We start from the raw sequence: 11,846 nt of genomic DNA, 5'->3' as shown, positions 1-11,846 counted from the left end.
GCAGAGAACTACATGTCTAAAGAAGCGTTGACATTCTGCTCAAAATACATTGAAACAGCTGATCGGCTTAGCAAAGAGGTGGGTGAAGACAATCCCGGGCTCAATGTTTTCGATTTTTCTGTTTGAATTATAGGAAAGAGTTGACAAGATGACAAACCTAAAGATTTGGGCAAAATAGTTTGGTATGTCTTGAAAAATTGTCCTGAGATTCTACATTATATTGAGTAAGTGCTAAGTATTGCAGCTTATACATTGTAATCTACTAAATTTGCAGCACATTCTTATATATTTAGATGTTTGACGCAATCACTATGTTGTGCAGGATCTACAAAAAGGAGTTACTGCTGCAACATCCAAGAAACATTGACAAATTGGTTATGGCAGGATTTGCGAAATAGTTCAAGAGCCATGTAAGCTTTTGAATTGCACTGTCAGTTTTTCTAATATATTGAGTACATAAGATGATCAGCTTGTCTATTTTCTAACCATTGGTTAAGAAGATGCGGGAGGATGGGCAGGCAGTTAATGATGCCCTTTACGCACTAGCAATGGGTCCTGATACTCGGGTAAGACATTATGAATTTTGCATTATTGGAGATCCCCTTGTTAGAGTCTGAAACAAAATGGAGCTCCCACGTTCGTTTGGATTCTGGACCATCGGATCGAAATCTCCTCGCGATACAGACTATCGAATCTCAAGCCAAATCACCCTGGGCCGTTTGATATTTACCCGATCGTCCTGGGCCATCGGATAAAATTCCAATGGCAACAGAATGTAAATACCATACCCCCACCAGGGCATTCCGGTCATTTCATGTTGTGGGGGTATAAAAGGGGGCGCTCCTGTCATGGAGACCTAGCCGCCTCCCTCCCTCCCTCCCGCGCGCCTCCTCTCCTCCCACCCACGACGCCGCCGCCGCCACCCACACGCGTGCGAGATGCGTCGCCGCCGCCGCCATAGCCATCCTCCGTCGCCCCCATCTCGCCCGCCTCCCCCACATTCCCATTTCTGTCAGCATCCCTGTGGCCGGCGCTGGCACTAGCAGCGGCAGGAGGCGGTGCGGGTTAGCGGCGGTGGGGGCAGCAACAGCAGCAGCGACAGACGTGCCGGTGTTGGGCCACCGGCCCGTGGAGGACATGTGCAAGGTGTGCGTGGTACGCGGCGCGGCGGCGGAGGAGCGGGTGGAGGCGCTGCGGGTGATGGAGACGTGGTCGTCGCATCCCCATCGACGGGAGGAGCGCAGGAACTACGAGCTCCCCTTCGGTGACCAGACCTTCTCCTCCTTTGCTCTTGGCAGCCACCGCTGCGCTCCCGTCAGCGCCGTCCTTGAGGTACATCTACCATCTCCTTCCCTGCTTATCTTGCGGCCGTTGTGCCCTTGCCGCACTGGTCCTAACCAAGGCTTCTGCCACTCCTCGACGCTCAGCAGGTCTCACCTATGTTCCAGGTTTGCTTCCTCTTGGAAGACATGGGTGAATCTGAGGATGGAACGCAAGCTCCATTATGCTTCTCAACACTCAGGCTCCCCCCTTCTCTTTCTCTCTGATCCGTGTTTTCTTTCTTATAGTCATTGTTGATGCTTGATTTGTTCAGAGAGGATTTTCTCTGTAGCCTACAAGCTTTACATTTGCCAACTAAGCTTATATTTCTATTAAATCACTAATAGTCGGGTATTTTCAACTAAAAAATAATATAAATAGCATGGTATTCTAACCTGCAGTTCTAGGCTGTGCATAGTGAAAACTATTTTGTATCAACAGTTCATTCATGAGAAACATTTAAATTGCTTTATCTATGCGATGGACATTTATTTGATTGCATATGCTTGGTACACTCTTTCTGAGACACCGTTGCTAAACTGTATTTAGAAATAACTCATGCACACTAATTCCATACTTGAATGGTTAATGGGCTCACTGTTCTATAGTAGAATTTCTACTTTTGTTTCTCTGATATTTGGTTTATCTTCAGGCACTACCAATATACTGAACTATGACTAAAATTATTTGGCAAACTTCATGAGTGAGTTGAGATTGAAGGTTATTACTGGCTATTGATGTGATGGCACCTATCATGGCAAACTTCACGAGTGACCAAATATCAGGTATCTGCCAAACATTCACATACGCGAGCGATTCAGAACGTGTGCTTTGTATCTAGGTTGTCTTGGTCTCGAGCTTTTATAGCCTTCAACAATCTATTGGAAAAAAAACTTTTACCCGAATCATCCTGTCAAAGATCTTTTCCTATCATTACATATACCTGATATTTGCTATCATGTGGTACTGCATACAGTGTGATACGCTATCCACTTATCCAAGATTCTATAATTTCCAGTAATACTAGGACTGGATTCAAAATTGCCATCAATAGCTTTGCTTTGTTTGAGTAAGCAGAAAATAAAAAAGTTAATTGTACAGATCAATGAAGCCTCCTTTTAAAAAATACCCTTCTTCTAAATAAGGTTAAGTTCATAATGGGGAAACAAACTTTTGGACTGGTGGAGCAAATATTACCCATCACCACTACTTCAAACCCATGGGATTGAATGCAAAGAAATCTGTAGCTTAATCATTTGCTTACTTATACATCATGCTTTGTTGTCCTCAAATATTTTATCTAGGACAATATTTCTTTGAGATAACCTGTTTTGTCTTATCAAGCCTTAACTTCGCCTCACCTCAAGTGCCCCAGTCGCTCTCTTCTGCGCCCGTGTTCTCTTTGCTGCCCGTTGTGTGATTGATTCCATTCACCATTTTGCAGGTGGACCAGCATCTGTGGGCTTTGTTCTATTCGTCGGTCACCCTTGCCTTGGCACTAGCCGTGCAATGGAAGAGGTTCGTTCTTGCTCCACTTTTGAAGATGCTTTTACTGCTCACTATGTGCGATGATGTTACTCATTTAGGTTTGTTCTTTTGAGCCGCAGGAGTGTGGTTAGGGTTTGGTTGTGCTTTCAAGATCCGTTGATGTCGTACCTGCTGTGGAACTTTGTCGTGTCTGTTTTCTGTGGCCGTTGTTAGGGTCTGCTCTTCTCTGGACTACGGTTCAATAGGTGCTTCTCTTTTACCGTTCTATTATCATGGCATTCATGTATCCATTCACGCAGTTTTCATGAATAATGCTTGAGCATTTTGGTCCTCACTTACGTGATTTTGCTGTTAAACTGTACAGAAATAACTCATGCATTGCTAATTCCCTACTTGAAAGCTACTATTGTGAAGGCAACTGTCATGGCAAACTTCACGAGTGAGCAAATATCAGGTTTATGGCAAGCACCGACATACACGAGTGATTCAGAATGTGTGCTTTGTATCTAGGTTGCCCGATGACCAGTTCATTCCTCTCAGTCGGATGCTTTATTGGGTGTCGGCTGTAGAGACGGAAGAGGAGGTTGATACATCCTTGGCGCCTGCTGTAGCGACCACGACCACATGTGTCTAAAAGAGAGGTACTAACTAAACGACAGACATATTCATAGCTTTGGAAAGAAATAATGACCAAGATATATCAAAAAAATGCTCTTATCTTGCTACAGTTTGTTTTCACTGTTTTTTATTAAATGAACAAGATGCTTTCTTAGACCGTTAGTTATATCTTGTAGTATAGTAATTGGTGTTGATGCATGATAGCATTTTTTTGTGAGATGGTTTAATCATCCTCTGTACTATATGTTCGTTGATCCGTTGGGCTTCAAAGTGAACAAGTGGATCTGATTGTTAGATTTTAATTCAATTTTGGAAATTGTTGTAGGTATATACAGTACAGTTTACTTTCTTATTTTAGTTTGAGCGCAAATTGCATACTCTATAAACTAACGGGAGATTTTTGTTGTTAGCAGAATATTGTAGGAAGGGTGGACTATGAAGGGAAACACTGGTGTTCTAAGATAGATGTTCTGTGTTTGAGATCTTTCCTTGGTAGCTGGATGCCTTGGAGCAATACATTCAAGGTAAGATTGATCCCCTGTACCCATGAGTTCACTTCTCATGTAGATCTAATAGTCCTGTTATTTTTCTACACACTATGGCAGAGTAGAGATATATTGTGTATGCCAACATGTATGTTAGAGTAATAGTAATATGATACTTCTAATTGTAGATCCAAGGTTTTAAACCGACATAAAATGCTATCAGTTCTCATATCAAATTTTTATGCCAGATGTGCATGCTCAAAGATTTTGGTCGGCAACTTATAGTGTGTATCAAAGGATTCTGAAAAAAATAAGGTTGAGTTGTTATTGGACATTGGACCTTTATATCTTTTGCATGAAATTTTACTTACTACTTGAGCTCTGTATTTTTCCTGTGCATATCTTTGTGCTAAAAAATGCATTTCTGTTAAATAGTAATTCCTAAATAATTGTTTCTGATAAACAACGATGACTTCCTTACACAGGTTTTTTGATGCGTTCGTGCTCGTCGGTGGGACGGTGCAAGGCACAACTCCGTTGCGGTTCCTCGCCGGTTGGACGGTGTTCAGGCGCAACCCCGGCGCGCACTAAGTACTGCCTCGGCTACAGCCTCCCTCGGTGAGGTCCATCTTCCTCCCGCTCCTCTGCTTCGGCTATTGTATGGGACATGGCCATGGCTATATTGATGTGGTGCTTGTCTGGTTGATGCTCTATGCCCTACTCATGCATCGGTTCCTACTTGAGCCCTGTACTTGTGGATCCATGCCATTTTATGGTTTGTAGGCTGTTGTTCATGTTTAGTTGCTATCATAGGAGCTAATGTGATGCTCTGGTTTACATGTGGATGCCCTGGTCCTATAGCTATGCTCCTGGATTTGCAAGATTGATCAGTGGCGTTCGTGCTAGGGCGATGATGATTAATCGTGGCTGAAATAAGTGTGCCTTTGAGCAATTGTGGCACCTGTGCGTACTAGATTGGATCCTCACTCTTGTCTCAAGAATCCTTTTTGAACTTGTGATACTTGTTCTTGTCCTTGGATGGTCATTCTTGTTGAGTGATAACCAGGGCAGCTCCACTGTATGAACAGATTGATCTGGTGATAAGAGATGATGGGGGTTAGGTTATATGATCGAGGAAATGTGAATCTGAGCCCGCTATGCATCCCCTTGTTAGAGTCTGAACCGAAATGGAGCTCTCCCGTGCGTTTGGATTCTAGACTGTCGGATCGAAATCTCCTCGCGATACAGGCTGTTGGATCTCGATCCAAATCGCTGTGGGTCGTTGGATATTTACCGGATCAACTTCGGCTGTAGGATAAAATTCCAATGGCAACAAAATGTAAATACCGTGCCCCCACGAGGGCATCTGGGTCATTTTTCTTGGGGGGGGGGGTATAAAATGACCGCGGCTTCCTACGATGAAAACCTAGCTGCCGCCTCCTCTCTCACTCGCTCTTGCAGCTGCCTCCCTCCCTCTCACGCAGGTGGTTCCCATGGCGATGGCGGCAGCGGACATGGTGGAGGGCTGCATATCAGCGGCGCCGACAATGGTGTCCGTGGCGGCTATGCAATGAACCCTGAACCATTTTTTATTTGTATTTAAAGGTTTTGCTTATTTATGCTCAAGTGTTGTTCGTGCTAGGGCGATGATGATTACCTTGGCTGGAATTAGTGTGCCTTTGAGCAATCGAGGCACTAGTGGGTATCAAGTTGGATCCTCCCTCTTGTCTCTAGAATCCTTTTTGATCATGTGATAGTTGTTGTTGTACTTCGATGGTCATTCTTGTTGAGTGATAACCAGGGCATCTCTACTGTATAAACAGATCGATCTGGTGATAAGAGATGATGGGGGTAGGTTATATGATCGAGGAAAGGCAAATCTGAGCCCACTATGCAATAAAACTGCAGCTACCTCCCCTAATGTGTGTAATATTGAAGGAAAAAAGAACTTTTCATGTCTTACTACTTTAAAATTCCAAAAGGTTCATTCTTCCTTTGCTGGTTACTTAACCATGTTTTTTGTTTTGCTTTGGTTCTGGTTGAGATACTAAAGGTTGTTTATATATGAAAAGAACAGACACTTATAGTTTTGTATGCCTCAACTGTAGCTTAGGATCTAGTGTTGTAGTGCTTTGCCTAATTAAAAAAAACTCTAATCAATAATAGTCGTTCTTTCCTTATGATTTGAATTCTGAGAGGGCCATTGATTCTTGATCTTAAGGTGACCCCATTTTTCTATGCCTCATGCTCATGCTGCTCTATGTTCTGCTACAGTCAATCTCTCTCTCTCTCTCTCTCTCTCTCCACCCATCATCGTGGAATTGCAGGTCGTTCATTAACACTATTTGATATCTGAGAACTAGAAATGCTGAAATCTGAAAACTGGAATCTCCAGTTAACTGAATTTTTGAACGTTTAATCTTGTCTAACTATTTGTGAGGTTTATTGGGGTTTCCAGTAGATAAAACCTAACCCTATGTATTTATAAATGGAGGAGAACTGTATTTATAGAACTTCAGAGAATATATTGTTGTCTTCTTCATATTCTTTTATTACTGGAGCCGCCATACAAAACTTTCTAGAGCAGAACTCTATTTCAACTATAAATGATAGGAACAAAACTTTTATATATTTTCTGTGTGTGTAGATGCTTAAGCTTAAGCTTCTGTTATTTGCTTCAGTTAGAGATTAAAGAAGACTGAAATTGAGTCGATGGTGTATATACTTGATATATATAAATGGTCAAAATACGGAAGTGCTTCTATGAAAGTCAAATATGCAGTTGTCTTCCTGTTTGAATCTTCATTGTTGATTCCAAGTTTGCTGCTTCCCAAAAAGTGGAGATTTGTAGTACAGACAGAACTTCAACCTATTCAACATAGATCTTAAACTTGCCAGACAATAGTACAATATTTTTTATTTATGGCCTTAGAAATGTATTGCCACAAAAAACAGATTTGGAATCTCAAAGAAAGCATGTTCTTATGATACATAATTGTTTCCTCTACTTATAGTTAACCTCTCTATTTTGTCGTCTCTAACAGCCAAGATGAGTGCTCTACGCTTACGGCTCATGCTAACTGAACTGGTGATGTTTCTTTCTTCACCTTGATTGACCCCACATGTTCCCCTAGTGAGTCTTGACACCATCTTTATAGAATTAAGACCGCCCTCTGGTTGATTGAAAACATTTGATTTATTGCAAATTGTGGTACACTATTTTGATAGGAGTGTTCTTTGCTTACCGTTCACACTTACTACGTGTTTCTCAGAACGTTTATTAGAGCATAATTCATGTATCTGGTACCTTAGCATTGTTAGCTTTTAAACTTGTTTTATGTCCATCACCCAGACATCATCTTATGTTCTTCTCAATTTGTGTGCGCAAAAGTTGCAATTCCATGTTCTAGGCTTAGCTCAACCAGATAACATGTAGGGAGTTCAATTTTATTTGTTAATATATTGGTGGAATCATATATCTCTAAGGTGCAGTCATTAGTCAAGTGTCAGTAACTTGCTGGTAGTTCTATTATGTCATGAACTAAAATGTTAAGGAGATTTCTTCCATTTTATGAATTAACGATGCGGCCAACTATTGTGAAGTCTCAAAAATGAGAAATGGTTATCCATCAGTTGGGCTCTTGATTTTCTGCTTGGTTTTGTGAAATACATTTTGATTAGGGTTAAGGTTGGCCCTTGGTCTCAGGTTGTCGCGTCGTCCTCGTCTTTGGCTTGCAAGGGACTAGATCTGGTGTGATTGATTCTTCCTCTCGCAAGGTGGGTACATCCTCTGTTTTGATTTCTTCCACGAGTTTTGGTTTGCCTTACCGGATTGCTTCGCGTCTATACACGATTATACCCAAAGCTCACTTTCCTTTCTTAACTCATCTGGGGTGGCTCTTGGATCCATCTGTCCTGTTTAGGTTATGATGGCTGACAAACAGCTCCAAGTTCATGGGTCGCCAGGCTCGCCGAGTGATGCTAGCTCCAACGATGGTCTGTGAGCACTTACCCAGGTCAATTGATATTTGTGGTGGCCTGGAATGTTGTAATCCTTTTGCTGTATGTCAGATTTCTATTTGCTTGATCAAACTTTGGCTGCAATACGGTAGTAGGTAGAGAAGTAGGTTTTTGCCCTAAAGTTATATTATCTATTTACAAGTCTCTCATGAAGGAGTACCACTCTATGAACTTTTTGTGTTTGTGGTTTTTTATACTTGAAATGCTTCGGTGGTTGTATATAGATATACCCGGCAGCTTGCTGCAGGGGTGCGGCAAGCCGCATTTCCTATCTAGTGTGTTCTACTACACCCTTGCACACGACGAAGTCCGGAAGACACAAAACAGTGCCATCATGAGCACAGATAAGTACGACGAAGAGACAACTGAAATGTATGCTAACGTAACAGACATTGTTCAATTGCAGTATATCTCCAGTTTTGAGGTTCATCGGTGTGTGGTTCTTTTGTGGTGTCGTTGGTATAACCTATTTTCCTGGATCACAAAATCCAGAGCTGGTGATTATTTCAAATCCATCAGTGTCAAGGTGGCGTACAGACCTATGAGCCTTTTATTTTGGCAAATCAAGCAACACAAATATTTTTCTTGGAAGACACATTTGCGCGTAGTGATGACTTGAGAGTATTGCAGTGTTTGAGCGGAGAAATTTGTTTAATGAAGTTGCAAAACAAGATGATGCTTACACTGCTCACGATGTAGAAGATTCCACAAATGTTCCTAATATCTTTGAGAACCATCACATCAATGACGTTGGCGAAAAGATTGTCTGTCAGACTGTGGACATACAAGAGTTGATCAGTAAGATGCCAACATTCGAGGACATTGAGGATGAACAAGAAGATGACACTGGGGGGAATTACGATTCAGACTGATACACATGGCGAAGATGTTGATGCTGCTGCTGCGGATGATGATTAGATTGCTTTTATCATATTTGCCTGTTAGAAGAGTTTTTTATCTACCATGTGAAATTGTGTTTGCTATGACAACTGAAACCTGATGAACTTGTTATGTAGTATTTTGCTGTGAGAACATCACTTATTATGTATGTTGATTTGTGTTTGGTCATTGTATGACGACTAAAACATGATGTCATTGTTGTTTAGTTGTACTCATATTTGGCTGTGAAACTTGTATTTGATGACATAGATTGCTATTGGACTGTTGTTTACTCGATGTCTTCGAATGGGAACAAAGCTGACCCGACAGGGCCTCTACTAATTTATTTATTTATAAGCAAACGAGCCTCTGCCATTTATATATTTATGAGCCAAAGGGGATACCCCTGATTTCCGTTAATAGAAATCATTAGATGTTCACAACAGTATACCCAGCCTGCTAAACAGGTTTCATTCATTACTAGTTTCATCAAAGTGTTCATGTCATAGCCACTGAATACATCACGAGTGCTACATACACTGCAAATAAAGAGACAATCATCCTACAGAACACATCAATTTTTCCCGTTATCTTGACAAGCTCTTTCATCTCCTCATTGTTGTAAGGGTCGTTCAGCAGCTATTGCTTGGCCATGATTAGAGGAACTGCATCTTTAACCTTCTTCTCTGCATCTTCCTCTTCTACCATTCCTTTAGATACTTGTCCAACACCCCAACCTGTTGGTATTGGGATTCCTCGGCTAACCAAATGATCAGCGTAGTTACATTCCCCCACCTCAGCAACTTCCTAGAAATACAAATCACACGAATCTTCCCTTTTCTGCACGAATCAAACTGGAAGATCATCAACCAAACTATTAAAGAAATCAGCAACTGAAAGCAGTGGAACAACACTTAAACATATTATTATGCCATGATTCGGGAATTTGTAGAAGACTCGGCCAGGGTTGAGGATTGTCTTTGAGATGCGACGGATGATTCTGCGTGATTTGCAGGAGTGGCACCACACCAACAGCAGCGGGTTGTAATGAGAAACCGGCTGCGGTGCTTGTGCCGGCGGGGGTGTGATGAGACCCACATGTGATGGTACGGGTGGTGACTTGGTGCATATCTGGTTGTTACCTGCTGAAGAGCAGGTAGACGGGCCGCCAGTGGACATGGTTCCTACGGCCAGAGCTTCGGATGATAGGCAGAGTAAGTAGAGAAGAGAAACGAACATTGGATATGTCAGTTTCAGTACTTGCAGAGTAGCATAGCACCATATATAGTCATAGTCTAGGTTTCAATTCGAACCAGCTATAGGAGCATGTATCTCTTTTTTCTAAAACTCAGCAACGTCTCTTAACTAGTATACTAGCTTCTTCTATATGCCTTCTCAAGTCTTTGATTTTCTTTTTTTTGTGAGGAAGGAAGGAGAAGAAAATTGTGGGCTCCTGGGACTCGAACCGATGAATTCTCGGTTGAAAAGCAAGGGTGCTAGTCACCTATGTGGCGAACATTCCCTCGGAGGAGGACGGCAAGCGAACACATTTTCCTCGCAGTTTTAGTTGCGACGCAAGATCAAACAGTCGCAGTTCTGAGAATGTTATCTAGCAAACGAGCCCAGTTTTTCTTTTCTTCCTATATATAAAAAGTATGCTACTTGGTGTCGGCTTAGTCAACAAACGATTGTCCCAACCTTGACCGTTGGATTGACATTCAACGTTTGTCGTGTTTCATCAATCTCTTCTTCCTCAGCCACCAGAGCCAAACCAGCGCCGACGGGACCGTCTGCTCCCGCCTCCCATGGCTGGTTGTACTGCCGCGAACGCAACGTGGCCACATCGCACCCTAAAACTCTGTGTATCTCACCCGGCTCCTGTTCGTTCCCGTCCAAGGCCTCACCATCTTCCTCCGCCTTGGGTCGCTTGCCGCGGCGCCGCCCTCCGGTGTTGTCAACATGTTCAACAACCTAGAGGAATAAGGGGATGGCCGTACATTGTGAGGATGACAGTAGGGACCTACCAGGATGATGGCAGTAGGCAAGCAAGTGCGTCCTTTATTAAAAGAGAAAAAAAGGTTCCTCCTAATGGTTTCCTGACATCTGGGTGGCAGCACGCCATTGTCAACGTAGTCAATAAGCGAGATAACTGCACAAGGAGCAACAGACACCCGGGGCCCAGCAGTGTGCAGTAATTTGTATTTTTATTTTGTTTTCGGGACGAAGAAGGGTATCAACTGGGTTGTGTGGGAGCTGTGGCCCGTCTAGCCCACGTTTTTATTTCATAGGTTTGCCACATGACCAGCCCAGTTTTTTTCCTTTCTGAAAATGGCTAGCCCAGCTACTTTGTTGTTTGCACAATAACCAACATAGGCCTACCTGCTTTTCTACGCCCTGCCGGGCCAGAAATCTTTTGAGACAAGGAGGGATGCATTTAGGCTTGCCTAGAAAATGGACTATAAGTAATAAGAAATGGGCTGTAAAATGAAAAAATACAGCAAACAGGCAATTAGTTCCAAAATATTTTTTCTTTCAGATTTGATAAATTAAATTTCATTGTATTTGTGCGGGTAAAATTTCATTGGATTTAAATTAAGGTATGTTTAGTTTTTAAATTAATTTGAATCTGGCTAGAAATTTCAGGATGTATGCTGTTTGGGACAGATTTGAAGGTTGACTTGTGGGTCTACTAGGTTGACATGTACGAAAGGCTTTGTCAACTTAGTCCACAAACGATTCTAGCAGCAGTGACCGTTGGATGTTAATCCAACGACTGAGCTGCTTCTTCAATATCCGGTTTTCTTGCTCTAGCCACCCAAACCAGCATCAGTGGGACTGCCTTCTCCGGCCTCCCGTGGCCGGCTGTGCTCTCGCACATGCCGCACCACCCCACCCTACTCCATCATTGGCCAGGCCATTCCTCTACTCACCCACACCTCCTATTATTTGCCGGCAATGGCAGCCAAACCAGTAAACCCTTGTACTCCCCACCGCGTGGGCAACCACTACCGAGTCTTCCCTAGATCCAGTTCGTTC

General features: G+C 42.7%; 1 long non-coding RNA gene across 15 annotated transcripts; it reads left to right on the top strand.

Moving 5' to 3' along the window:
• Positions 1–878: 878 nt before the first annotated feature.
• Positions 879–8,134, top strand: LOC119295939. Of its 15 annotated transcripts, none has more exons than XR_005144527.1 (11): positions 879–1,332; positions 1,431–2,105; positions 2,765–2,838; positions 2,928–3,053; positions 3,173–3,449; positions 3,840–3,950; positions 4,397–4,529; positions 4,773–5,833; positions 6,956–6,999; positions 7,618–7,688; positions 7,835–8,134. It is a non-coding gene; the product is annotated as an uncharacterized LOC119295939 (long non-coding RNA). The 15 variants fall into 15 exon arrangements; XR_005144531.1 differs by having other exon boundaries at positions 7,593–7,688; XR_005144520.1 differs by having other exon boundaries at positions 6,956–7,044.
• The last annotated feature ends 3,712 nt before the right edge of the window (positions 8,135–11,846 follow it).

This window comes from Triticum dicoccoides, chromosome 4B, assembly GCF_002162155.2.
Source record: "Triticum dicoccoides isolate Atlit2015 ecotype Zavitan chromosome 4B, WEW_v2.0, whole genome shotgun sequence".
In the NCBI taxonomy this organism is placed as follows: domain Eukaryota; kingdom Viridiplantae; phylum Streptophyta; class Magnoliopsida; order Poales; family Poaceae; genus Triticum; species Triticum dicoccoides.
The sequence above is the reverse complement of the archived record's forward strand: the minus strand, read 5'-3'. Positions and strand labels throughout refer to the sequence as shown.